A 9,320-nucleotide genomic window follows, 5' to 3' on the forward strand; every position below is an offset into this window, starting at 1 on the left:
TCATCAGAAAATGGAAGACATACAAGACCACTGATAATCTCCCTCGATCTGGGGCTCCACGCAAGATCTCATCCCGTGGGGTCAAAATGATCATGAGAACGGTGAGCAAAGATCCCAGAACCACACGGGGGGACCTGGTGAATGACCTGCAGAGAGCTGGGACCAAAGTAACAAAGGTCACCATCAGTAACACACTACAACGGCAGGGAATCAAATCCCGCAGTGCCAGACGTGTTCCGCTGCTGAAGCCAGTGCATGTCCAGGCCCGTCTGAAGTTTGCCAGAGAGCACATGGATGATACAGCAGAGGATTGGGAGAATGTCATGTGGTCAGATGAAACCAAAGTAGAACTTTTTGGTATAAACTCAACTCGTCGTGTTTGGAGGAAGAAGAATACTGAGTTGCATCCCAAGAACACCATACCTACTGTGAAGCATGGGGGTGGAAACATCATGCTATGGGGCTGTTTTTCTGCCAAGGGGACAGGACGACTGATCCGTGTTAAGGACAGAATGAATGGGGCCATGTATCGTGAGATTTTGAGCCAAAACCTCCTTCCATCAGTGAGAACTTTGAAGATGAAACGAGGCTGGGTCTTCCAACATGACAATGATCCAAAACACACCGCCCGGGCAACAAAGGAGTGGCTCTATAAGAAGCATTTGAAAGTCCTGGAGTGGCCTAGCCAGTCTCCAGACCTCAACCCCATAGAAAATCTGTGGCGGGAGTTGAAAGTCCGTGTTGCTCGGCGACAGCCCCAAAACATCACTGCTCTGGAGAAGATCTGCATGGAGGAATGGGCCAAAATACCAGCTACTGTGTGTGCAAACCTGGTAAAGACCTATAGTAAACGTTTGACCTCTGTTATTGCCAACAAAGGTTATGTTACAAAGTATTGAGTTGTATTTTTGTTATTGACCAAATACTTATTTTCCACCCTGATTTACGAATAAATTCTTTACAAATCCTACCATGTGGATTCATGGATTTTTTTTTCACATTCTGTCTCTCACAGTTGAAGTGTACCTCTGGTGCAAATTACTGACCTCTGTCATCATTTTAGGTGGGGGAACTTGCACAATCGGTGGCTGACTAAATACTTTTTTGCCCCACTGTACGATCAAGTTGGCACAGAGGGAGGTTAGCCAACTATCGGAGCTGCAGAAAGGTGCGATGAAGAGGGTGCCTAAGAAGTACAGCAAGCTGTCCATGCCTGAGGCCTTGGAAACTGCCAAGCAATGACTCACAGCCTTGGCCAGCCATTTGAAGAGGTACACCAGAGAAATCGAAGGCAGAAGAATAAACCAGCTGTTCTCCACAGAACCCGCCAAGGTGTACTCTCAGTGGCAGGGGAACAATATGAGAACAGCACCACCAAGGCTGGAGATGGATCAATACTGGAAGAGCATATGGGAGAAGGATGCAACCCATAACGACAATGCTCAGTGGCTAGTGGATCTGGGGGCAGACCACAGCAACCTCCCTGAACAGGGTCCAGTAACCATCACAGTGGCAGACATCCAAGAAAGAGTTGGACAGCACCAGGCCATGACATGGTTCATGCCTACTGGCTAAAGAAGCTGACTGCACTCCACGAGTGTCTGGCAGCACAAATGAACCAGCTGCTAGTTGACAAGAGACACCCAGAATGGCTAACCGAAGGCCGGACAATCCTGATCCTCAAGGACCCCCAGAAGAGACCAGTCCCCTCCAACTACCGACCAATAACCTGCCTCAGCACCACATGGAAGCTCCTGTCAGGCATCATAGTGGCTAAGATGTACAGGCACATGGCTCAATATATGAGTGGGGCACAGAAAGGGATGGGCAAGAATACCAGAGGGGCAAAATACCAGCTACCGGTAGACCGAACAATCAGCCGAGACTGCAAGACCAGACTGACCAACCTGTGCACTGCCTGGATTAATTACAAAAGGCCTATGACTCAATGCCCCACACATAGATCCTGGAATGCCTAGAACTATACAAGATCAACAGGACCCTAAGAGCCTTCATCAGGAACTTAATGGGGATGTGGCGTACAACACTAGAGGCCAACTTCAAGCCCATAGCACAAGTTGCCATCGAGTGTGGGATCTACCAAGGAGATGCTCTGTCCCTACTGCTGTTCTGCATAGGCCTTAACCCCCTCAGTGAGATAATTGACAAGACTGGCTATGGATACCGACTACGGAATGGAGCAGTTGTCAGCCACCTCCTGTACATGGACATCAAGCTGTATGCCAAGAGTGAACAAGACATCAATTCACTGATCCACACCACCAGTATATACAGCAATGATATCGGAATGTCATTCGGACTGGAGAAGTGTAGTCGGATGGTAACAAAGAGAGGGAAGGTAGTCAGAACTGAGGGGATTGAACTACCAGAAGGCAACATTGCAGACATAGAGCACAGTTACAAGTACCTGGGGCAAATGGGAATCATCAAGAGGTCGCTAGAAAAGCTGCAACCACCAAGTACCTACAGAGAGTCAGGCAAGTCCTGAGGAGTTCGCTGAACGGTAAGAACAAGATCCGGGCTATCAACACCTACACCCTGCCCGTGATCAGGTACCCGGCTGGGATAATAAGCTGGCCAAAGGAGGAGATAGAAGCCTCTGACATCAAGACAAGAAATCTCCTGGCCATGCATGGAGGGTTTCACCCCAAGGCCGGCACCCTGAGGCTGTACGCTAAGCGGAAGGAAGGAGGCCGGGGACTGGTGAGTGTCAGCACCACAGTCCAGGATGAGACAATGAACATCCACGAATACATCACAAAGATGGCCCCAACTGACAGCGTGCTCAGTGAATACCTCAGGCAGCAGAAACCCAAGAAAGAGGAGGGAGACGAGGAACCACCATGGAAGGACAGGCCCCTGCACGGTATGTACCACCGGCAGATAGCGGAGGTGGCTGATATCCAGAAATCCTACCAGTGGCTAGACAAAGCTGGACTGAAAGACAGCACAGAGGCACTAATCATAGCAGCACAGGAACAAGCTCTGAGCACAAGATCCATAGAGGGTGGGGTCTATCACACCAGGCAAGAACCCAGGTGCAGGCTGTGTAAAGATGCCCCTGAGACAATCCAACACATAACAGCAGGGTGTAAGATGCTAGCAGGCAAGGCATACATAGAACGCCATAACCAAGTGGCCGGCATAGTATACAGCAGACCTTCCCAAAGTGTGGGGCCCCCTATATTGTTTAGTATTAAGCTTTGCTTGTTCCATATTCAGTTTTTCAGCAAAACGTGTTTGAGTCCATAAGAAAAGATTCATTCTTATATCTGGAGGAATAAATATATTTCAATAAATATTAACATTAGCCCGCGACTTTGTTCCAGTTTTGAATTTTGGCCCACTGTGTATTTGAGTTTGACACCCCTGTTCTAAGCCAAAGACTAGAAAATATGGTGAAGCACATCTTCCCTTTGGCTTCACCTGCACAAGTGCCAAGGTAGATCTCCCCTGCAGAATTGCTTTTCCCTTCGTCGGGAGCAGCGCTGGGCTGTTTAAATCACGGACAAACAGTATCCCACATTCGTGATTTAGTTCACAAACACTTCTTGTAATGACTAACTATTCCTGACATTTTGGAGATATACATACTATACTATACTTTATACAGTAAAGTTACAGTAGGATACAAATAATATCAGGCTGATCCTGCCACGATTTGTTCCCCTGGTTCAAATCATGGACAAACAGTATCCCACAGATGTTTATGTTTTTAAACCTATTTTGCACAGAGAGGCATTTTTTGAATGAGCAATGTTGAATATTATTACACAGGAAAAAAAACAACTACACGTAAAATAATCACCTCCATTTACAAAGCCTCTGCCTTTGTAAATGGAGGGACATTAACTGCGTGTGTCTATGTAAGCGTGTAAAACCTGAAGATAGTCAGATAAACAGTATCTATCTGCCATTCTGCAATTCATCTCATGTAAACAATAACAGCGTGACGTGAAATAAGGCACATACCTTTGACATTGCGACAAACTCTGTATTCCTCGTCCACACCTAAACGCAAAAAAGGAGTTTTAAAAAAAATCTCAGTTTTCGGTGATTCGAAATGCCGTTTACGTGTGGACGAAACAGCTGCGTTTTCAAAAATACCCGTGTAGGTGTGGACGTAGCGTAAATTAGTTAATTTTCTTACTACCTGTAATTTATTGCAGATAACTTGTATTTGCGTAATGTTTTACTAAATGTTTGAGGTGTGACATAAACCGCAATGGAGCAAAATATGGGTGTGTGTGGTTGGAGGATGTGTGCGTGCGTCATAGTGGTGGTAGACAAACAGTAGAAGACGGCCATAGTGATAGATGTCACGGTTCCCAATGACAGCAACATCAGAAAGAAGGAACACGAGAAGCTCGAGAAATACCAAGGGCTCAGAGAAGAGCTCGAGAGGATGTGGAGGGTGAAGGTAACAGTGGTCCCAGTGGTAATCGGAGCACTAGGTGCGGTGACTCCCAAACTAGGCAAGTGGCTCCAGCAGATTCCGGGAACAACATCGGAGATCTCTGTCCAGAAGAGCGTAGTCCTAGGAACAGTTAAGATACTGCACAGGGCCCTCAAGCTCCCAGACCTCTGGTAGAGGACCCAAGCTTGAAGGATAGACTGCCCACAGGGGCGAGCGGGAGATTTTTTTATTTTTTATTTTATATTAAACAGAAAGCTCCTTAAAAGATTACAGGAATGTCACAACTCAGTCAGACTGGATGGGCATGTAACAAATTTTTTCAGAGACCTAAGATTATAATTATAATTTTGGTGAATTAAATTTTAATTTGAAGGTTATAAGAGGCTTTTGGACAAACAAACAATTAGATTTTACAAGTATTTTAAGAACATAATAATTGGGGGCAGCTGGAGGGGCAGTTGCCCCCAATTTTTAGTTCAGTTGCCCCCCAGGGGAAACCCTGGGTTAACTTAATTAGTTTATAACCAGCTTCATTGAGTATTACAGACTTCTTCCCTTATAATGGATGAATATAATGGATGTAGCAAAGAATGTTTTTGTTTAGGTTGAAACTAGGTTGTATATTTGTCCATATGTTAAGTTATTAGCTTACCAGACTGCATTCATAAGCTTTATCGATGTAATGCACAGACCCATTTAGTCAGCAGGCTATATTATTGGTCAGATAATCAGTATAGAAACAGTTCAAAAAGCACCAACACTATAAACAGTTCAGTGAGTTGACTTAGTGAAGCATAATCTATCTGCTACAACTGCCTACGTTTGCACATATGTGTCTCAGGGCTGTTATGCCCTTGTAAAGATTGACCTGACACACGTATGTTGTTCACATTTTGAGGCGTGTTTATTACAATAGCACACATGTGACGTTTATATAATTGGCACCCGATCCACCAGTTTTCCAGCTGGTCTCCAGCACACCCTCCTCCTCTCTGGGTGCCGGCTCCACTATATATCAGCAAGAAACCTCAAAAGTGTCACGGCTGCCGAGGCGAGCCGTGTGGTGTTGGAGGGAGAAAGGACCCAAAATGCAAGCAGTGGATGATAATGCTAGTGATGTTTATTTACAAAGTGGAGTGGTGGCAAAACAGGCAATGAGGGAGGACAATAAACTAAAGAAACCTAAACTGGGAAAACGAAATAACTAACCTGAGAAGATACCAAAAGGGATGAGAGGCAGAGAGACGCAGATGAGGAACAGGACACCATGCGTGGGACACGGAATAACACAGGCAAACCGGCAACAGGCAGGAGAACACACAGGGCTTAAATACACACACCAGTAATCACGGGATGAGAGACAGGAGGGCAACACAGCTGGGAGAAATCAGAGCTGACGGGACAGGGGAAAAGTAAACTGACACTCACACTCACATCAGACGGAGACCTTCACAATAAAACAGGAAACTCACAGACACAGAACCAGACAAGACAGAACTAAACAGACAGATTCACAAGCAGACAGTGTGACACCATGGACAGAAGGAGGGAACACAGAAAAGTGGGAGCAGGCAGGCAAAGAACAGAAACCTAACAAATGGCAAATCACAACAGAATACATACTCGGAATGAACAAAAGCATAAGGAAACATAAAACACTGAGTCGGCAGGCTCAGGACCATGACAAAAAGTTGATTCTGTGCCCCTGTTCACCAACCTCCCTGGCACTGCCCCTTGGGCTCACTGCACCACCCCTCCACTTCACCTGAGCCAGGGACCACGCCACCACCACAGCCCTTTACTAACAGTACCCAATCTGAGTTTAAAAAAAAATTCATACCACATATAGCCTTTACTAAGGCAAAAACTAACCACAGATCCCACAACCATTTTCTGTACTAGACCATTAATGCTGTAGAACTGAACATTTTAACATGGCAGTTAGAGGTGGGCAGAGCTATCCAAAATAAATAGTATTGATAACAACCCTGATATTCATATTACATCAATACTAGCACAACAGAATTAATACTTTGTTTCTGTCCTCTTAGTTCAGTTTGTAGCACAATGAATTGTGTTATTTTTGAATGTATTTTTTGGGGAAATGAAAAATCCAAAAACTTTTGATTTGATTGCTTTTGATTTTGAAAACTTTTGAAAAAAATATCTTCAGCATGTTTCAGTGCGTGGTGTATCCCCTGAACAGAGGAAAGAAGATAATGAGATTTGATTATGGAATCAAGAGGTACAGGAAAGTATTCAAAGCAAGAGGCTAGCAAAGAAAAAGTAGGAGATGAACAAAGTAGACGGGAGTATTATGAGGGTAGGCATACAACAAAGCGAGGTGGCAAAAGCAAAAAAAAAAAAAAAATTATAGTGAATTGTATATGAGACAAGCTTAAAAGGACTTATAAGTTAGCTAGGCAGAGCTGAAAAGGATGTGCAGGATAGAGATGGTAATGTGAACAAATGAAGAGAGTGTGTTAATAAGACGGTACATGTACATGCCCACACTACAGATGATTACTGGATTTTTGAAAAGGATGCACAGGCTGTGGTGAACAAATATTTCAAGTAGAGGGAGGTCATAAGGGTTAAGTATAAGTTTGGAGGAAGGTGTCTGCAGATGGACTAAAACTTATACCAATGCTAAAATTTGTAAGAGATAGGAGATTGCAATGTTGTATCACGGAAGAATGCAGCTAGGACGACTTTGGAAGTAAAAAAGAGGAAGTGAGTGAAGGCATGATGAAGGCAAGATGTCTAGGAGAGAGGGCAGTGAACCTTTTACCTACAGGGAGAGAGCGCTGATAAACCACAGCATTAAGCAATGGGAAAGAGCTGTTGAAGCTGGATTAAGATGAGAGGTGATGATCAGCGAGCAGCAGTATGGCTGTCAAGAAAGAGAAAATTGCATCAACGAGCAGTTCTGATCTTGAGGAATTGGCAGAAGTATGTGAGGGTAGTACAGAATGTATATCTTGAAGACAAGATGATGGTGAGGTGTGCAGTAGGAGTGAGAGATAGGTTCAAGCTGCGGATGGGATTCGATCAGGGATCTGCCCTGAGCCTCTTCTTGTTTTCAGTGGTGATGGACAAACAGAAAGATAAAGTCAGCCACTTCACTGACTATAATTTTTGCAGATGACATTGTGATCTGTAATGGGAGTAGAGAGCAGGTGAAAGAGAGCCGAAAATGTGGAGCTGTGTGCTGGACAGAAGAGGAATGAAGTCAGAGAAGTAAGACAGAATACATGTGTGTGAATGACAGGGACACAGGTGTAACAGTGAAGCCCCATAGAGTAGAAGCAGTGAAGATGGATGACTTCACTTCACAACCATTCTACTAACAGTTTGCTTATTTATTGATTCTGCCTTATATGTACCTCTTTTCTCCTCTGTTTGGGGACTTTATGAAAATCATGGCCAAGCCCTGCCTCCCACCTGTCTTGCCCACTTTCATTCCACTTGCTGGAAAAAAATACCCTGTCACTATTCTGTGAAAAGACAGAAAAGTGATCAGAATCCTCCTGATATTCTTTTAGTGGGATCTATTCTGCATCCTCTGGATGCACAACAGATATCTTTAAGTACGCTCACTCACAGTTTCAGTGGTTTACCTACCTGCTCATTGAACCTGAAACCTCTCTACAAAGACTTTCAGTTCCATACATGCCTATTAGTATTCCAAGGTAATATTTCTGAACTCGGCTGCGAAAACTTTAAACAGGAATTAAAGTGCAGTAAACTTCTTGATATGTCCTGCATTTGAGTGCATTTAGGCAACCTTGACTGAATTATCTGGTTGCTATGAATTCGGGAGACAGTAGGTACTGTACACGAGACCCTCTCCCAGTAAGAAATCATGCTGGGAAGCCATGAACAGGCCTTAAGACAACTCATAGAATTGCAACAAAATAATCAGCAGCAAATTTGACAAATTACAGGTATGAGCCAATGCACCAACATTAACCAAAGCACTTGCTTCCCCCAACAACAGCAACTGTTCCCACTTACTAATGGAAACCTCCATTTACATCTAGTACACCTCGAAAACCCTCCATGCCACATCCAGAGTCCTTCAGTGTTGAGCTGGAAAAATATAAAGAATTCATCTTTGCTCATTTGTTTAAAGATTATGCTTTAAATTATTCCAAGTCTATGTTGTAAGTTTAGAGAAAGAGCTTTGAATTGGGCCAAAGCTAAAATTAACAAAGAACCGAGCAGTGACTTACACTAGGTTTGTAAGGATTCAAACCTAGTGTAAGTTCAATTTTAATTTTATTTATACAGCGCCAAATCACAACATCAGTCGCCTCAAGGCGCTTTAGCACTTAACATAACTAAGGGAGGATTCAGGGTCACCTGATCCAGCCCTAACTATATGCTTTAGCAAAAAGGAAAGTTTGAAGCCTAATCTTAAAAATAGAGATAGTGTCTGTCTCCTGAATCCAAACTGGAAGCTGGTTCCACAGAAGAGGGGCCTGAAAACTGAAGGCTCTGCCTCCCATTCTACTTTTAAATACTCTAGGAACAACAAGTAGGCCTGCAGAGCGAGAGCGAAGTGCTCTAGAGGGTGATATGGTACTATAAGGTCATTAAGATAAGATAGGGCCTGATTATTTAAGACCTTGTATGTTAGGAACAGGATTTTGAATTCAATTCTGGATTTAACAGGAACCAGTGAAGGGAAGCCAATACAAGAGAAATCTGCTCTCTCTTTCTAGTCCCTGTCAGTACTCTTGCTGCAGCATTTTGGATTAGCTGAAGGCTTTTCAGTGAGTTTTTAGGACTTCATGATAATAATGAATTACATTAGTCCAGCCTGGAAGTAATAAATGCATGAACTAGTTTTTCGGCGTCACTCTGAGACAGGATATTT

The sequence above is a fragment of the Rhamphochromis sp. 'chilingali' genome, assembly GCF_963969265.1.
Source record: "Rhamphochromis sp. 'chilingali' genome assembly, chromosome: 15".
NCBI classification, from domain to species: Eukaryota; Metazoa; Chordata; class Actinopteri; order Cichliformes; family Cichlidae; genus Rhamphochromis; species Rhamphochromis sp. 'chilingali'.